Genomic DNA, 13,362 nt, shown 5'->3' with positions numbered 1-13,362 from the left:
TACACCACCCATGAGGTTCTTCCTGAGAGAAGGAACACTAACAGCATAGTATCCCTTGCAAATCTCAGGCATTTGTGTGGCCTTTCTTTCCACCTCACGTTACTACAGACAGGGTGCCATCCACAGCAAGTTCTACTGTGCACAGGTCCATGGCACTAACACCAGAAAGGGGTAACACTGCACCCATTACATCTCCTACAGCTACACACTTGATGCTCAGGGGGATGTAAGAATCAGTTAATTGGTTCTGTACAAACATTAAATCCACTGAACAAAATAAAGGCAACAAAACTCCATTTTGAGATGAAAATTGTTTGAATTATAAAGATGCACCTCATCATCAACTGACTTTTATAATAGCTGGATTGTGAACTTTATGAGAAAGGTACAGAGCTGAGTAAGAAACAGTTTTTCCATATCACAAATACTTTGAAGATTTTAGAATTTCCTTTTATTCCCCTCTGGGACTAACCTGATACCTTCTGCAACTTTTCAAAAGGAAGAGCCAACAAGACTACACAAAGAACATGAATGTTCTTACCAGGAATGCAGGCTGCAAGACTCTGCAACAGAAACCAGTCAGACCCAGTCTCTCACATCACACTGGAGTGCCCAAGCCAAGAGTCAATTCTCTTCTGACCCACTGAATAATTAACTGATTATTTAAATTGGAAAAGCCTGAAGCAGGAACTTGAAAAGAAGAGCCAAAGTGTGTTTTGAGAGCACTCACCTGGGATGTGAGAAACTTGATTTGAAGAAGCTGATTCAAATCAGATAGAGAGGAACGATCTGAATTCAGCTCTCCAGTGACCCAGGTGCATTCCATAATCACCAGTCCATAATGAAGTGCAGAGATGCAACTCTTTCATTTTGAGCAGAAATTCAATTGTGGACCTGAGAAATCCTTCAAAGATGCAGCATGTTGATGCAAACTAATGAACTGGCATTTTTCAACTGCAATAAGAAAATGGCAGCTAGTTCTGGCCAGAAACTACACTTCTATATTTGGAAAGCCTTTAGCATGCCAAAGATACTACCAAACAGGCAAAAGATTGAAATTCTAATCCAGAAGTGGTTGTGGATTTCCTATTGCTCATTTATCTCGTAGCATGCCTATTTATTGCAGACACATGCATATAGCTTTGTGTGTTCAAGTTTAAAAAAAAAATACTTGAACATTTGATCTTTAAAACAGTGAAGAGTACTTTAAAATATCTGAGCTATCTTAAGAGAAATTTTATGGTAAAATTCAAAGAAGGGAGTAGCTAAAACAGGAGAGGGGTTTTTTTGTTTGTATTATGGTACTAATATGGATACAGGGTTAACTTCTACTAGTTATTTTATTAACCCTAGAGGAATTACACTCATATGGCAAAATCTCAATGAATCAATAAGCAGTTACCTTAAAAAGGTAATAAACAGTCATTTTATTGCATGTTTCTGTTTTAGGTAGCCTATAATCTTTACATTTTTTTAACTCAAAAGGTTGGATTCCTTTTTGTACTTGAAATAATGAAATGAGACAAAGTTTAATCAGGAAACAGTAGAGTTGCACACTATACTTACAGTGGAACTAGGAATCACATGAGATTCACCAGGTAAAGAAGTTTTATCTACTGGCTCAGTCCTACCCAAATAAGAGAAGCAGAACTGGATCCTAGAAATCTCATCAAAATCAAGAAAATTTTGCTAAACTTTCTGCACTTTCCTCTGAGAAGAGAGATTCACAATTTTCCACAAAAACGTGGCATATATTCCAACAAAACAAAGGTAAAAGCTACTTGGAGCACCAGTTTCAAAACTAGTGCTGCTTTCCAACATCGAGTCAATCCTCAACATTCAGAAAACTCAGAATTCTTCGTACAGACTGGAACCTCTAGCATTCATGCAAGCCCTTGAGAAACAAAAGAAAAAAAATGTATGTCTGCATATGGTTTTTTTTCAAAACTGTTCCAGCACTGATATGGTTGAACCAGGGCACACACCTATCAAAAATCCTTGGCCACTCGAGTAGAAGGCAGTTTCTACTTCTGCTGTCAATTATAAACTAATGCCAGAGAAGGCAAGATTTTTCCCTAATTCACTCGATCAACACTTCACTGTCACATCACTCCCTTGAGTAAAACTGTTAGCAAAACCAAAATGTTGCACTGCCCTAGGTTTCATTATTTCTATGGACCACTGAAGAAACACACGTGCAGATCTAGAGGGTCAGTGTTAGGAAACATATATGAAACTAAAATGTAACCTGTCCATACAGAGCTATCAGAAGAAATGCTAGGAAATAAACATCCAGCCCACCATGTTAGCCTTCCTTAATAGAAACCTGACTTTACACCTCCTTGCTTTCTTCACCCTAGCTCTCACATGCTCTTTCTCAAGAAACAAACCCAGGCTTCCCTTGAACTCATTTATCCTTTCCTTGCTGATAATTTATACCATATGTCTTTTGCATTAAGTTATTCTGCCTGATTTTCCTATTTACCCAGGTTTTTTTCTAAATTTTAGGTTAAAGAGACCTATCTACATCTATCCTTATCTACCACTGGTATTCCAGTGACAAGACTGATGGTGACAAGGTCTGCACAAGTCTATGGAGACCAACTTACGAGAGTGAAATAAAACAACGTTAATATCGTATGCTATCATTTAGAAAAATAAATGTAAGGCCAGGCTGGCAGCCATCACAGTGCTACCACACGAGTTACCAGGGCTAATTCCCAGATCAGCAGGGGCCAGGACTACGAAGGAAGCACTGCACATAGCCCTGTTGTGACCAAGTGGTACTTGATAGCAACCCCTTTGTAGCATAGATGAGCTCAACAGGGCATCCCATCACAAAGAACCACAGTGACTGTGGCAGAATATCCCAAAGGCATAAAAAAGGAGGCAAAGTTTCTAACAGTGCTTATCACACAGGAAAAAAAAAAAAGCACCGTAAAAAACCTATAACGAAATTCACATAAAGGCTGAAACAGGCTTATTATAAAAGGAAGAATCAAGACTGCCCCTTTGCACCATGATGCCCTCACCCATTTAAGGCTGGCGGCAAGGAAGGCTCCTGGAACATCCTGGACTGCCCCAAGGCAGAGTTTGGGCCACAGGCAGCCCCTGCAGCCAACCTCCCCTGCATCCCCACACAGGTCATGGGGGTGAAAGTCAGCTCATACTCTTCTTTCCTTCCCCCCCCCCCTTGCTTCTCTTGTTCACAAAATTGAGACATGGTCAAATTTCCCCAAGCAGCCTTTCCCTGGCACTGTGCTACCCCTGCCTGATCTTCACCAGCTCCCACCCTCCCGGCAAGCACTTGCTCCTGCTGCAAGTCCGAGATGCTACAGCTGGACAGTTTAACACTAATGCACCAAAAACCAGCTGCTGGTTTGAAGAAGGGCTCTCTTGCTTGTCCCACACTATAGGAGTGAAGCCATCACCATTATTATCAGGCACTGCTACCTGCAGATCTGTCTGTTAATGTCCCACCAGGGTCAGCAGTGCTGCTTTTTCCATAACATGACAAACACTTGTAAGGAATTACCTAACTTTGATTTTGGTTATACAAGTCTCAAACACTGCAAAGCACAATGAAGGAAAGATCAGATATTGAGGCAGTTGTGGCTATTTTAGTTCTGTTTTCTTCATCTGTGTTTAAAAGACAGTCAGATTATAACAAAATTGTTTGTCTTTAATATAGTTCAACTTAACCCAAGGAACCCATCTCTTTAGAAAACGATCTCACATGGAGTATTTAGATTAAGACCTGTAGAAAACAGTGACTTCAAAATACTTTCAAGGCCCCGTCTTACAATTTTTAAAAAACACAGACAACCATGCTCATTATAATTACTCCTCTACAATTCTTTTGCCTTTTTGATGCATCTGGTTATCCAGTAAGATGCACCTGAAAATCAGAGCAAATTTAAATATAAGGGAAAGGTGCCAAATTCAGAATACTGGAAGAATCCTACCTCTGGGAGCATATTTAATCACAGCATTGGTGCAGTTGGGCAGAGGCAACCCAAATCCTCCCTCGCTACCCTATTCCCCTGCCTCTTTCCTGATCTGGATCTCTGCTGCCCCTGAAAAGATGCTTCAAATCTCTCAGTGCTTGGCTTCGTTACTTAACCTGCCAATACGAGTGAAAATGTCACAGCAGTGATTGTGATTCACTCAGATTCAGACAGACACTACTCGGTTATTTCACATTAAGCAACAAACACCCATCGGATCATTACAATTTTCACTTGTTTCTAGCCAAGGTCAGATTCTGATCAGTGACTTGGTCAGAGGAAGTTCATACTCCATACTCAGCCACAGAACTGGAAGCTGGAACGGCACATCCGTACAGTAACCCTGAGATCATCCAGTTACGCACCAGAATTATTTTACTTCTACATATTTTCTTTCAGTAGCTCATCCTTTTCTCCTCTTTTGCGAACATCTGTGCCCAGAGTGTCTTCACTAGAGAAATTTGGATTTCCATCCACAGTTGCCAGAATAACTTTATTCATGTTTCTATAAAAGAAAGAATATGTATTCTATTTTTTCATCTGTGTTCTCCTTCCCTGAATCCAAATTGCTTGCAACTCTGGAAGTGCAAGGTGTGAATGAGAGGAGAGAAAAATAGTTTTTCAAGATTATACTGGTTTTAGCATTTTAAAGAGCTGATATACATCTATTCAGATATCTTAGAGAAATTCAGAGATTAAAATATAAATTTACTTACAAATCCTATTAAAACACACTAAATCAGATGATTTTAAAAAAGCTTTAGTTGTCCACGTTCAAACTTGAAAAATAAATCTATTTATGGCTTCAGTTTCCATTTTTATAAAGTTTATATAAATCCATGTTTTTGTTTTTGGTTTTTTTTTTTTTTTTAAGTCAAGGCACTCTAAAAACACCTGTGCAATTCAAAGTCAACTTTAAGCAAAAATCAACATTTGGAAAAATTACTTCTACTGATTTTCCTACACTTGATGAAACTTGTGTTTCCCAGGGAATAAACACATCCCATTTTAATGGACTAGTGGATTTTCTACACCTGTTTGAATGCAAATCTCCTTGGTCACCTAAGGCTCCATGGTGGGTAAACAATCTAATATGTCAGCTTTCTGTACTGAAGATCACAATTTCTGATCTCAGCACTGTCTTCATTGCTGCAAGTAAAACAGTGGTACTGATGTTGCAGCCTACAGGCTACTCTCTTCTGATAATGAATGGGTTGGGTTATTGGCCTCTGGCATGGACAAAAATACGACAATCAGCCTCCTCATTATATAAAAGTCTACAGTGAAGACAGTGGCAGACAACTTGCTGAGTATTGGAGCTCAAATATGTTCAGAAGTCAGAAAGCCCGTAGAACAAATTCTTTTTCTTCCTTACAGTTGATAAAGTCATAGTCAATTTATTAAAAGTGTTTTAATACAGCGTTTCCATCATAGCAACTTGTATCTTCAGGAACTCATTTGCAAGACACAGCTTTAGCCTGTAAATATTTTAGGTTCATTCCCTGCACATGTAACAGAGAGGCTGACCTTTCTTACATCTGCAGTTGTTAATTGTCGTCATTGTAACAGCAAATGAAAACAAAGTTTAAGTCACTGGCACTTGAAAAAACCCCATCATATTAAATCTCGTTTACCTGGAGGAATAGAAATTCAAAGTCACGAGCAAAACCTGAAGACAGAGCAGACATGAGAAAGTGCACCCAATCGCAGGGTTTAGCAACTGTACCGAGACTCTCTTCTAGTGCATGTTCTGAAACAGCAATCGATTCTCTAAGCACTTGGTACCAAACTGGAAACATTTTTCTTCTACAACATTCTGAAAACTTTAAACAACTCATTTATGATTCTTTTCTTCCGAAGATTTACAGCACATCCACTAGAAGATTAATTGAAAATAAAATTTTAAAAAGGATAGCAGAAAGGGTAAAACAGAACAGACTAGGACAAACAACTCAAGCTATTTACAAATATTTTTATAATGACTAGAAATCATAGAGCCCTCTTTAGCTGTCTAACTTAAAAAACAGTAACAAAAAACCCAAAACAAAACCAAAAACAAACAAGCCAAAAAAATGCATCATCTGTTGACTGAACACAGGGCCTGATTTTCAAAGCTGCTGAGCACCCACAACTCCATCTGAAGTCAGTGGAAGTGATGAATGCTCAGCAGCTCTGCAAATCAGGCCCAAACTGTCCAGGGGTCTGCTAGGAGCCCAGCAGAAGTGGTGTTTAGAGAAGGGGTTTTGTTGCAGAAACGAGGAGGTTCAAAGTAATCTGTCAAAGAAGCGCTGCTACATTCATGAGTCGTAAAGCTAGCTGGCTCTCAGCTATGGGAAAAAAGTTAATTCATAGGGCTCATAGGGCTTGCATTTGTCAAGGAGCAGGACGTCAATGCTATCATTATCAGGCAAATCAGCCAGGCGTTTAATGGTAGAATCAGGAGACATTTGCTCTCCACTATCAGAATGACATCATAACTAAAGCAGCCTTCGGCGAGGGGGGAGAGCCGGGGCAAGGCTTGGGCTGCACGCACACTTTGCACTTCTGCTCGGCTCGCCCCACCGACCACTGCTCCCCTTCCCCAGGAGGCAACTTCCAGCTTTCAGCTGCCTTCACTCCACAACTTCGTCCTCGCAGCATCCGAAACACCAGCATCTGATTTTACAAAACACTCCTAAACCTGCCCGATCCAAAACTGCGATATTGTAACCCAGACACTCGGTTAGGAGGAGTTGGGTTTGACACAGAAGCTGCAAATTCACTCTTAAAATTTCTGGTATTTTTAATTACTTCAGTAATCTTCATTCTCCATCAAATGGGGGGGGGGGGGGAATACACACACATTAAAAAACTAGTTGCCTCTCTGATTTAAGAAGTAACAGTTCAGTTAACTAAGTCGATTTTTAAGCGTACACAAACACATACACAAACAATCTTTGAATATTCTGAAGTATTTAGTGATGATCTATTTGATGACCAGAAATATAACAGCAATACACATTTCCCTTCCACAGTAGCCATAATTATACAAGTCAAACAGCACGAATTACAAACTGCTAATCTATTTTCTTTAAAAATATCACTACAGGTATATAGGCACAGTACAAAAGCCTCACCTTGTATAACAACTGTGAGGGAAAAAGTTATGAAAGCAGACAGAAAACCTAAAATCCCTGAGGCTACAAAAAAATCCCGCTATTGAGAAATAACCCAAGAGACCACATAGGGAATGTACAGCTTTCAGAAGCACTTCTCATCTTATTTGCACTTAACCTATTGATGTACTTATGCAGGTCACTTACTTTTCGGATATGTTTGAACCCTTTATAATCATGCAGATCGCCGCGGTTTTCACTTGGGCTTTTGTTTTTTTGGTTTTGTTTGGTTTTTTGCAAACAAGTTTCATTTAAAAAAAGATCCAATTATGCAAATCTGCTCCCGGATAGGTAGTGAATATTCAATATGATGGTGATACTGTAATAGTTCAATGCAACGCACTGTACTGGACAGATTTATGAGGCAACGTCACTACTACGCTCTGGTCCTCGCTGAAGCATCTTGAAGTTAATTAAAGCTGCAATGTCCACTTTTCCAGCCACCCTCCTCATTCAGGTTTACTATTTCAACATCAAACCAGCGAGGGGGCCTCCCCCCTCTCTCCGTACATTTAAGCAGCCTGCCACAGTCAATGAACAATGAACAAAGATTTGAGCGATAGGAAGGGGGGGAGAGAAAAAAATCTCCACAGGAATAATCAAATCCGGTTTAAACAAGTAAAAATATAGTTTCTAATATTAAACTAGAAAAGAAAACATTCTTCTCCAAGCGAACGTGCAGAGGCGCTTAGCCAACCGCTTCAGAAAGGGTCTAAAAGCAGCCAGTCCTTTTTATTTCGAGCAGTGAATGAGCCCAAACAAGGCTTCTAAACTTAATTATGACACTTAAAATAGTCTTTTTCCACAGAAGCGGGGCGGCTCGCCGCCGCTATCTGTATCAGCCGGGCACATCAGCTCAGCAAACACGGCCCCTGTTGGATTTATTTTAAACTGCACGGGGGGGCGGGGGGCGGCGGGGGAATGCACAGCCCCGCAGAGCGCTCCCGCCGCGGGCGGCCGGGCAGCCGCGCCCGCCCCTGCCCCGCGCCCGCGGAGCGCCGCGCCCCGCACCGCACAGCCCCGCACCGCACAGCCCCGCACCGCACAGCCCCGCACCGCACAGCCCCGCACCGCCGGCTCAAGTGCGAACGGAGCCATCTGACAAATCACGTCCCCGCCTCGACACTGTATCAGCCGCGGCCACATCCGCCGCACGCCCCCCGAAACAATGCCCGCCGCGCAGGCAGGCGGCGGCCGGAGCCCTCCCTGCCCGCCGCGCCCGCCCCGGGCAACCCGCACCCGCGCCCGCACCGCGCCCCCGGCCCCGCCGCCGCGCCGGGGCACGCCGGCAACTAACTTTTCGGATGGAGCCCCGTGCGAGCCGCCCCGCGGGAGCCGCGGACCCCTCCGATAAACAGCGTAAATCTTCGCGACCTTTTTATTTTTGCGTTGAAGTTCACACACAGGCGGCAGCGCTCCCCCCCCCCCCAGCCCCTCTCTCTCTGTCTCTCTCACACACACACATATATATATTAATTATTTGCAAAACTGCAACAGATGGGCGCATTAAAATCTGGATTCTTTCCTACACAGCATCAAAGAATCTCTCCTTCCTCCCCCTTCCACCCCGCCCGCTAATCCCGCCGCCGGCCCGGTGCCCCCCCCCCCCGCCTCCCGCAGCCCCCGCGCCGGGGAGCGGGGCCGGTGCCCCGCGCAGGCAGCGGCGCCCCCGCGGCCCTCCGCGCACGGCGCGCCGCCGGAAAGGTGATGCTCCCCCCGCCCCGTCCGCCGGGGATTGCCATTTAAGTTTCCTCCTTAACCTGTTACTTTCTCCGGGCGCTGACAAAAGCCCCGGCGGCGGGCTGGCAGGTGCCTCCTCGCTCCCCGCGGCGCCGCCGGGCGCTCTCCGCTCCCCCCCGAAAGGGCTGAGACCTGGCCTGACATTTAGTGCCTACTTGAATGTCACAACGCTCCTCGCAGCATTATGCACGGCTCCTATTCATAAGAGGTCGATTAGAGCACAAAATGGCAGGTCTCTTAGGCACTTGAATCTCACAAGTTTGACACATGGTATGCATCAGCTAACTTTGATTAAAAAAAAAAAAAAAAGAAAAGAGGGGGGGAGTTTACAAATTACACTACGATTAGCCGGGATCCTAACGGGGGAGGGAGGGAGGAAAGGGGGGGGGGGCGCGTCTAAAGTCACTTCAGCAAAGTTTGCTCCGCAGCAACCCTTTAAAACAAAAAGTTTCTGGGCAAGTTAAGGGCAGGGTCGGTGCGGGCTGGGGCCGGCGGCGGGCAGCCCCCGGGCAGCGCCGCGGCCGCCGCCGGCACTCGCCTCCCCTCGCCTCGCTTCGCCCGCCCGCTCCTTTTTTGTAAAGTAACGGTTTTAAAAGAAACGAGAGAGAAAGAGGAAAAACGTAGGGTTTTCTTCAGGCTAAGTTCTATAGCGCCATTCAATGGCTTCTCCGCTCCTTTCATTATTTTCTGCTTTTCCCCTGACAGCCCTGCTTGCAAACGTCACTGCTATGGATATTTAATTATACTGTATTTTTTTAATCACGGTGGAAAACGCAGGCCCCATTGCGATGATTAAAAAGAAATAAAAAACAAAAACATACTCCGGACTGACTTTGGAGCCTCTTTGATGGCTCACGGGAGCCTCCCGGATCCTCAAAAACCCCCTTTTTACCTTTGTCTTTCTTACCTTAAAATTTAAAGCAAAGCGTAGAAGAAACTCCCGCACGTAAACGGAGCGTTGTAAAAGATTGTGTTCAATGAATAATGAAGCATGTCCACATGATTGACTTGATCATTTTCTTGTGCGGAGGGGGAAAAGTGCGGCGCGGGGCTGCCGCGGCCGCCCGCTCCGGGTAGCCCTCCCAACTGCTTCCAGCACATCCCGAGCAAAGAGCGCTTTATTTTAATCTGTCTCTTTTCAGAATAACCCCCTTCATTGATACTGATCACCCAACATCACAAGACATCCCCATCTCTCAGCGTGGACTCCCCCTATCTGGTAGGTGAAATGCATTGTACCATTAAAAAAGCACTCCATTGTCGTCTTGGCATAATTCACAGCAACTAGATAGGTCTTGCGGCATTTAGCTTTGATGAGCCAAAAGCTGAACCCTTGATATAATAATCTACAAAGAATGGTCTGTGATCGTCCATTTTTTCTCCCTGTCTAGCAACTAAGAAACCATTTAACACGGCGCAGCTTGGTCGTGACCTTGAGCGCGTGTAAACACCCCGAGGAGCCCGCGCCGCTCCGCAGCCCCCCGGCCAGCGCCGCTGCCCGCGCCCCGCGCAGCCCCCGCGCCCCGCGCAGCCCCCGCGCTCCGCGCCCCGCCGCCCCTGCCCGCGCCCCGCAAACCCCGCCGAGCCCCCGGGGGCAGCGCCGGGCTCCACAAAGCGCCCTTCTTACCTGCTCCCGAAACTATGCAAAGTCTGTTTCTCCTAAAAAAAAAAAAAAAAAAAAAAAAAAAAAACCAAAAAAAAAAAAAAATCCCGGGGAAACCTTGGCGGACAGGGGGACCGGAGCATCAGTCACCGCTCCGGCGTTTAAGAGAAGTAATCAGCGATAAAGTGACGTTGATCTGCACTGTAACCTTGTGGCGTATTTAATGTAAATAAGCCAGTTATGTTGCCAATCGCATGCATACAAACACATAAAGGTCCTCAGCGTTGCATTTTGATTCTTTCCATTAGAGCCGACTTTATTTACATACACTATTTAGGGGATCATGATAATTCTAAAACAATACTAGTGCCAAATGATTATGAAAATATGATTTTAATTAATCACGTAGTAGGCAAGGAAATTAGCATACGGTAATTAAACTTAGAGAAAAACGTCATGGAGGTTCTCTGCCTTATGGGTTCGGAATAATCATTAAACGATGGGTTTTCAGGACTTAATTATCAAACAAATAACTTTTTTAAAGCAACTTTACACGGTTTATCCGCAGGGCAACGATTTAGTAAATAATATATAACCAAGCAAACAAGGTGCAAATGTGACTGGTGAAATAGGTTGTGTTTCTACAAAGCAGAAGGGGGGGGGGGGGAAGCTGAATAATGCAATTATGGATTCTGTGTCCCATAGTTGACAAAAGCATGGTGCCTCAATAGACTCTTTGTTATGGGATTATATAATGATTGTGGTGTAATTATGGGAAAAAAGATTTAGTAATAATAAAAAGTATCAAAATACACCAATGAGCAGCTTGTTTTAAAGAAAAGGCTTGCATGTGACATTAGGGGCATGTTAATAACAAAAAGCCAGGATCCGAAAGGGTTGACAAATAAAAAAGACTGTGATGCGCATGATTAAGAAGCGATGGAGACAGATTGATTATTCAAAATGCCGAGCCACAGGGACACTTAAAACATTGATTCAGGTAAGACTAGTTTCATCTTGACTGAAATGAGTTCCCTGAAGATGACTGGCATACATTTTAAATCAGTTTACTACATAAAAAGCATAACATCACAAGCTGAAACCTTCTAGTTAAAATAGGAGTCCATGAGAGAAAAAAAAAAAAGTTTATGTTTGTGGCAATTCCCAGAGGGACTATGGAATTGCAGAGGAAGGAGTATAGATTAATTAGCTCTTCCTAAACACTGGACTTTAATGTGCCCATCTTTTATAATCCCTAGCCTCTGTTTCTGGAGTCTGTGGTCCAATCCCATTTCTGCAGGTTATGGGGGTTATATTAATAACCCTAAAGATACAATAGGACTTTTTTTTTTTCTGGAACTACAGTGAATTAACTTTCATAATAACTGAAAAATTAGCGACATTTTTGGAATTGATATTTGAAGTGAAGTTTATAAATAGTTGTTCAGAGCTATTCAATGTTAAAAAAAAAAAAAAAGAGAGAGAGAGAGAAAGAAAGAAAAAAGATTCCCATGCCTATACGAAAAAGTTTAGGAATTCACTCTGCATTTTCCAATTTGATGTGTCTGAAATTCTCTTTGAACAAATTCCAAAATACAAGTTTTTTCTATAGAAATTAGCATAGCAATCACATCAATAATATCACTATCTCTATGGGAATGATAACTGGAGCAGTGGGGGTGTTCTTTATTTCAATTCTTCGTGGATCAACTGATTATATTCTGTCTTCTTTTGAACTTGTTATTGTAAGTCAAGTGATTCTTTATAAGTGACAGCCCTGACAAAGAGACGAGGATGGGAAAGCAGGTCGAAAGGAAGTCGCCATATGGACTTTAAAAAAGGCACTTTTTAAACAAGATAATGGGGAAATGGATGTTGCCTTTTAACCCTGTCAAGGCTGAACATTATTAGCAGTCTCATAAAAGAATGAGCTATACCTTTCTTTAAAAATATCAAATTTCACCTTACAATTTCCATGACTTAGGGCTACATAATACAAACCACATAGGAGGAGATGGCATTTCAGAGCCAGGGGCCAAATCAAGCACCTGGAATCAGTGACAGACAGGAGATTTCAGAGCACTGCACAAAGAGTTACAGAAGAATGAGAGCTCAGGAAAAGCCCATGGTTCTTTTTCCTGAGACAAAGATAAGAATATTGACTAGAGATAGGTGAAACAGCAACTGACAGCAGAGGAGCTTGAGACATCTAACTGGGATTTCCTCTTCCTCTAGAGTAAGTGCATGATGCTCATTTAGAGACAACAGATTGAGTGAAAACAATTATGAACATGAGGGCTTTGACTCTGATCTTTGCAGAAATTAAAGTCTTTCTCCTCCTCCTTCTGTTCTGGAGAGAACAGGGATTTCCCTCCAGAAACTTTCAAGTGGACAGAGATTAAGAACCATCTCCTAGGAAACTGGGATTAAGTACTAAACCCTCACTGAGACGAAGGCAGAGCTGTGGTCCAGCACCAGTGAATCACCTATCAAATTTAATTTTTTTTTTTTTTTTTTTGTAGTCAGTTGGATGGTGCAGGTGATCATCCAGTTCAACTCTACAGGAAGAAAATGTCAACCAAAGCCTTCTCAAAATCTGGAAGAGTGGGCTACTAGGTGCAGGCAATGGTGGTGTCAGGGGAGGATGCTGTTAACAAGACTGATCAAAACTCTCTTCCCCAGGCCCTCACAGACACGATTATTTGGGCTGGGGTCACCATGCCTTCCCAAAATTGATAACGAAGAGATAATGCAGATCCATGAGCTGAGTACATCCTAAAGCCAAGAGACCTCCAAATTTTATTGATCTAGAAAAATTGAGCTCCAACACCAAGGCAATGAATACTGTATAGATGGG

General features: G+C 43.1%; 1 protein-coding gene across 5 annotated transcripts in view; it reads right to left on the bottom strand.

The window, feature by feature from the left end:
- The window catches only part of ZNF536 (zinc finger protein 536), a 343,774-nt gene extending 333,673 nt beyond the window's left edge, over positions 1-10,101 (bottom strand). For 2 of the 5 annotated variants that reach the window (XM_032701325.1, XM_032701326.1), the window contains exon 1: positions 9,810-10,101. The gene's annotated coding sequence lies outside the window, so the exon portion shown is untranslated. Of the gene's footprint in view, positions 1-7,309; positions 7,381-8,459; positions 8,540-9,809 lie in introns of those variants that run through there. The other 3 variants (XM_032701329.1, XM_032701328.1, XM_032701327.1) reach the window with 3 other exon arrangements.
- Positions 10,102-13,362: the final 3,261 nt, after the last annotated feature.

The sequence above is a fragment of the Chiroxiphia lanceolata genome, chromosome 13, assembly GCF_009829145.1.
Source record: "Chiroxiphia lanceolata isolate bChiLan1 chromosome 13, bChiLan1.pri, whole genome shotgun sequence".
NCBI lineage: Eukaryota > Metazoa > Chordata > Aves > Passeriformes > Pipridae > Chiroxiphia > Chiroxiphia lanceolata.
Note: the sequence above shows the minus strand (reverse complement) of the source record. Positions and strands in the feature narration are given on the sequence as shown.